Source organism: Arachis ipaensis, chromosome B5 (genome assembly GCF_059453495.1).
Source record: "Arachis ipaensis isolate K30076 ecotype BB chromosome B5, ASM5945349v1, whole genome shotgun sequence".
NCBI lineage: Eukaryota > Viridiplantae > Streptophyta > Magnoliopsida > Fabales > Fabaceae > Arachis > Arachis ipaensis.
In genome coordinates, this window is record NC_142440.1 from 119915559 (window position 1) to 119921346 (window position 5788).

Below are 5788 nucleotides of genomic sequence, written 5' to 3' on the forward strand. Positions count from 1 at the left end.
TTTTTGCTTGTTTTTGGTCCTTAAAGATGCATTTCACTTGTGCCTCAATTTCGTGCCAAATATGGACTATGATACATCGTTGGAAAGCTCTGAATGTCAGCTTTCCAATGCAACTGGAAGCACATCAATTGGACGTCTGTAGCTCAAGTTATTGCCCTTTGAAGGAGGCATGGTCATGCTGTAAACGCCCACTTTTAACTTAGAAAAATTTCTTGCCTCCAAGCACATTTTTCTTGTACGGCAAAGCTAAGTTCACTTAGTGAACTGAGCTTTGTGTGCTGATTGTTCATGCTTCCTTGATTTGGTCATGGGCCACGCTTTTAAAAGCGTGGCCTAAGGCTCCAAAGTGTGCTCCAACTTCAAAGTGTGCCCCAAAGCTCTTTTTTTTTTCTCCTTTTTAGCTTATTTTGTGCTTCTTTGCTTCTTTTTCTTCTTATTTCCTACCAAATTTATAAGATTAAAAGATCAAGGAAATATACCATTTAAGCATAAAAGAATGCAATATTTAAGCACTAATTATCAATTTCTTGTATGAAAAAGCATAGAAAAACATAACATGGTGACATGTCATCACCAGGGTGTTTTCAATTCTTCCAAAAGTTTGAGCTAAAGTTTGAGGCAAACTTTGGCTCAAACTTTTTTCCTCTAGGGTGTTTTCAACTCTTCCAAAAGTTTGAGCTAAAGTTTGAGGCAAACTTTGGCTCAAACTTTTTGTTCTCTCTTGCTCCTAGCCATTTCTTCTTTCTTCAACCTTCTTCAAAACTCTTTTCACCTATCATCAATCAATCAAAACAATCAAAGCTATGCTCCAAATCATGAGATTGTGTTTCTTTCATAATATATGACAATTATAGCACAAAATCTCATGAAATTGCATTAATTTATCCATGGTTGATTGAATCAAAGGAAACATGAAATTCTACCCAATTGGCTTACTTATGGCTTAAGAAAGTGCATAAAACCTATTGAAAACAAAGGAAAAAGCATAGAAAAATATGACATGATGACATGTCATCAGCTCTCTTGCTTGCTCCATCCTTTTCTTAGTGATAGACTTGTCCTCATCAATGAGGATGTCTTCCTCTATGTCAATTCCAGCCGAATTGTAGAGGTGACAAATGAGATGAGGGAAGGCTAACCTTGCCAAAGTAGAGGACTTGTCTGCCACCTTGTAGAGTTCTAGGGATATAACCTCATGAACTTCTACTTCCTCTCCATTTATGATGCTATGGATCATGATAGCCCGGTCTATAGTAACTTCAAACCGGTTGCTAGTGGGAATGATTGAGCGTTGGATGAACTCCAACCATCCCCTAGCCACTGGCTTGAGGTCAAGCCTTCTTAGTTGAACCAGCTTCCCTCTTGAATCTCTCTTCCATTGAGTGCCTTCCACACAAATGTCCATAAAGACTTGGTCCAACCTTTGATCAAAGTTGACCCTTCTAGTGTAGGGGCGTGCATCTCCTTGCATCATTGGCAAGTTGAATGCCAACCTTACATTTTCCGGACTGAAATCTAAGTATTTTTCCCGAACCATTGTAAGCCAATTCTTTGGCTCCGGGTTCACACTTTGATCATGGTTTTTGGTGATCCATGCATTAGCATAGAACTCTTAAACCATTAAGATCCCGACTTGTTGAATGGGGTTGGTGAGAATTTCCCAACCTCTTTTTCAAATCTCATGTCGGATCTCTGGATATTCACTCTTTTTGAGCTTGAAAGGGACCTCAGGGATCACCTTCTTCTTGGTCACAACTTCATAGAAGTGGTCTTGATGGACCTTTGAGATGAATCTCTCCAACTCTATGACTCGGAGGTGGAAGTAATTGCCTTCTCTTTCCTCTTTCTAGAGGTTTCTCCGGCCTTAGGTACCATAAATAGTTATGGAAAAACAAAAAGCGACGCTTTTACCACACCAAACTTAGAAGGTTTGCTCGTCCTCGAGCAAAAGAAGAAAGAAGTGAGTAGAAGAAGAAGAAAATGGAAGAGACGGAGAGGTGTGAGTGGTTCGGCCAAGGAGGGAAAGAAGTGTTTGTGATGTGTGAAAATGAAGGAGGGATGACGGGTTTATATAGGAGTGGAGAGAGGGTAGGGTTCGTGTATTAGGGGTTGGGTTTAGGAGGGAAAGTATTTGAATTTGGATTGTGAGGTGGGTGGGGTTTTTGGGGAAGAGTGGGTGGAGGTGATTGGTGAAGAGGTGATGAGAAAGAGAAATGGAGGTGATTGGTGAGGGGTATTTGGAAAATGGTGTTATGAAAAGGTGTGAAGAAGAGAGAGAGAGAGAGTTGAGGTAGGTGGGGATCCTGTGGGGTCCACAGATCCTGAGGTGTCAAAAATTTCTCATCCCTGCACCATGTTGGCGTGTAAACACCCCTTAGAGTGCCAATCCTGGCGTTAAACGCCAGGCTGCTGCCCATTTCTGGCGTTTAACGCCAGCTTTTCTTCCCTTTCTAGTGTTTAAACGCCAGCTTGTTACCCTTTTCTTGCGTTAAACGCCAGCTTGTTGCCCTTTTCTGGCATTAAACGCCAGTCTAGTGCCCTTTTCTAGCATTAAACGCCCAGAATGGTGCCAGACTGGGTGTTTAACGCCCATTCTGCTACCCTTACTGGCGTTTAAACGCCAGTAAGATCATCCTCCAGGATGTGCTATTTTCAATGCAGTTTTTCATTCTATTTTTTAATTTTCAGTTGTTTTGTGACTTCACATGATCATCAACCTAAAGAAAATATAAAATAATAATAGAAAATATAAATTTAACATAGATAAGTAAAGATTGGGTTGCCTCCCAACAAGCGCTTGTTTAATGTCAATAGCTTGACAGTGGGCTCTCATGGAGCCTCACAGATACTCAGAGCATGATGATGGCCTCCCAACACCAAACTTAGAGTTTGAATGTGGGGGCTCTGTTTGACTCTGCATTGAGAGAAGCTTTTCATGCTTCCTCTCCATGGTTACAGAGGGAGATCCTTGAGCCTTAAACACAAGGTAGTCCTCATTCACTTGAAAGACCAACTCTCCTTTGTCAACATCAATCACAGCTTTTGCTGTGGCTAGGAAGGGTCTGCCAAGGATGATGGATTCATCCATATTCTTTCCAGTTTCCAAGATTATGAAATCAGCAGGGATGTACTGGCCTTCAACCTTCACCAAGACATCCTCTACAAGTCCATAAGCCTGTTTCCTTGAATTGTCTGCCATCTCTAGTGAGATTCTTGCAGCTTGCACCTCAAGGATCCCTAGTTTCTCTATTACAGAGAGGGGCATGAGGTTTATACTTGACCCTAGGTCACACAGAGCCCTGTCAAAGGTCATGGTGCCTATGGTACAAGGTATTGAGAACTTTCCAGGATCCTGTCTCTTCTGAGGTAATTTCAGTCGAACCGGATCATTAAGTTCATTGATGAGCAATGGAGGTTCATCCTCCCAAGTCTCATTACCAAATAACTTGGCATTTAGCTTCATGATTGCTCCAAGGTACTTAGCAACTTGCTCTTCAGCAATATCTTCATCCTCTTCAGAGGAAGAATACTTATCAGAGCTCATAAATGGCAGAAGGAAGTTTAATGGAATCTCTATAATCTCTGTATGAGCCTCAAATTCCTTTGGTTCCTCAAAGGAGAACTCCCTTTTGTCCAGAGGACGTCCCTTGAGGTCTTCCTCAGTGGAAGTCACTGCCTTTCCCTCCTCTATGTATTTGGCCATGTGGGACGTATTTATGGCCTTGCACTCTCTCTTGGGATTCTCTTCTGTATTGCTTAGGAGAGTGCTAGGAGGGAGTTCAGTAACTTTCTTACTCAACTGACCCACCTGTACCTCCAAATTTCTAATGGAGGACCTTGTTTCAGTCATGAAACTTAGTGTGGCTTTAGATAGATCAGAGACTATGGCTGCTAAGCTAGAGAGACTCTGCTCAGAATTCTCTGTCTGTTGCTGAGAAGATGATGAAAAAGACTTGCTATTGCTAAACCTATTTCTTCCACCATTATTGTTGTTGAAGCCTTGTTGAGGCTTCTGTTGGTCCTTCCATGAGAGATTTGGATGATTTCTTCATGAAGGATTATAGGGGTTTCCATAGGGTTCTCCCATATAATTCACCTCTTCCATTGCAGGGTTCTTAGGATCATAAGCTTCTTCTTCAGAAGATGCTTCCTTAGTACTGCCTGTTGCTGCTTGCATTCCAGACAGACTCTGAGAAATCATATTGAGTTGCTGAGTTAATATTTTATTCTGAGCCAATATGGTATTCAGAGTATCAACCTCAAGAACTCCTTTCTTCTGAGTCGTCCCATTGTTCACAGGATTCCTTTCAGAAGTGTACATGAATTGGTTATTTGTAACCATTTCAATGAGTTCCTGGGCTTCTTCAGGCGTCTTCTTCAGATGAAGAGATCCACCAGCAGAGTTGTCCAATGACATCTTGGACAGTTCTGATAAACCATCATAGAATATGCATATGATGCTCCATTTTGAAAGCATGCCAGAAGGACACCTTCTGATCAATTGCTTGTATCTTTCCCAAGCTTCATAGAGGGATTCGCCTTCCTTCTATCTGAAGGTATGGACTTCCACTCTAAGCTTACTCAATTTTTGAGGTGGAAAGAACTTTGCCAAGAAGGCATTGACTAGCTTTTCCCAAGAGTTCAGGCTTTCTTTAGGTTGTGAGTCCAACCATGTCCTAGCTCTGTCTCTTACAGCAAAAGGGAAAAGCATAAGTATGTAAACCTCAGGGTCAACCCCATGGGTCTTGACAGTGTCACAGATTTGCAAGAATTCAGCTAAAAACTGATGAGGATCTTCCAAAGGAAGTCTATGATACTTGCAATTCTGCTGCATTAGAGAAACTAATTGAGGCTTAAGCTCAAATTTGTTTGCTCCAATTGCAAGAATTGCGATGCTCCTTCCACAGAAGTCAGAAGAAGGTGCAATGAAGTCACCAAGCATCTTCCTTGCATTGTTAGCATTGTTGTTATTTTCAGCTGCCATGTCTTTTTCTTTTTCGAAAATTTCTGTTAGGTCCTCTCCAGAGAGTTGTGCTTTAGCTTCTCTTAGCTTCCTCTTCAAGGTCCTTTCAGGTTCAGGATCAGCTTCAACAAGAATGCCTTTGTCTTTGTTCCTGCTCATATGAAAGAGAAGAGAACAAGAAAGTATTAAATTCTCTATGTCACAGTATAGAGATTCCTTGAGGTGTCAGAGGAAAAGAAGAATAGAAGGATGAGGTAGAGAGGGGAATTCGAACTTATAGAGAGGGAGAGAGTCCGAATTGCTAATAGAGGAGAAGTGTTAGTCCTTAAATAAAAGAGGGTGAGGAGGTGGGGAGATTTTCGAAAACAAAATTTAAAAAAATTTAAATTAATTAAAAAGAATTTTGAAAAAGTGGTTGATGATTTTCGAAATTTAAAAGTGAGAAAGTGGTTAAGTGATTTTGAAAAAGATTTTGAAATTGGCAATCAAAAAGATATGATTGAAAATTTGAAAAAGATGTGATTAAGAAGATATGATTGAAAAACAATTTAAAAAAAATTTATTTTTTTTTAAATTAATGACTTGGCTAACAAGAAATTTAAAAGAGATGATTCTAAAATTCAAATATTGAACCTTTCTTAGCAAGGAAGTAACAAATTTGAAATTTTTGAATCAAATCATTAATTGGTAGCAAGGATTTTCGAAAATAGTGAGAGAAAAATGGAAAAGATTTTATTTTGAAAAAGATATGATAAAAAAATATGATTTGGAAAAGATTTGATTTTGAAAAATTATGAAAATTTGAAAAGGATTTGAATTAAAAAC

At 39.8% G+C, this 5788-nt stretch overlaps 1 non-coding gene across 1 annotated transcript; it reads left to right on the forward strand.

The window, feature by feature from the left end:
• Nucleotides 1-4475: 4475 nt before the first annotated feature.
• Nucleotides 4476-4579, forward strand: LOC148565573 (small nucleolar RNA R71). Its single transcript, XR_015885014.1, has one exon. It is a non-coding gene; the product is annotated as a small nucleolar RNA R71 (small nucleolar RNA).
• The last annotated feature ends 1209 nt before the right edge of the window (nucleotides 4580-5788 follow it).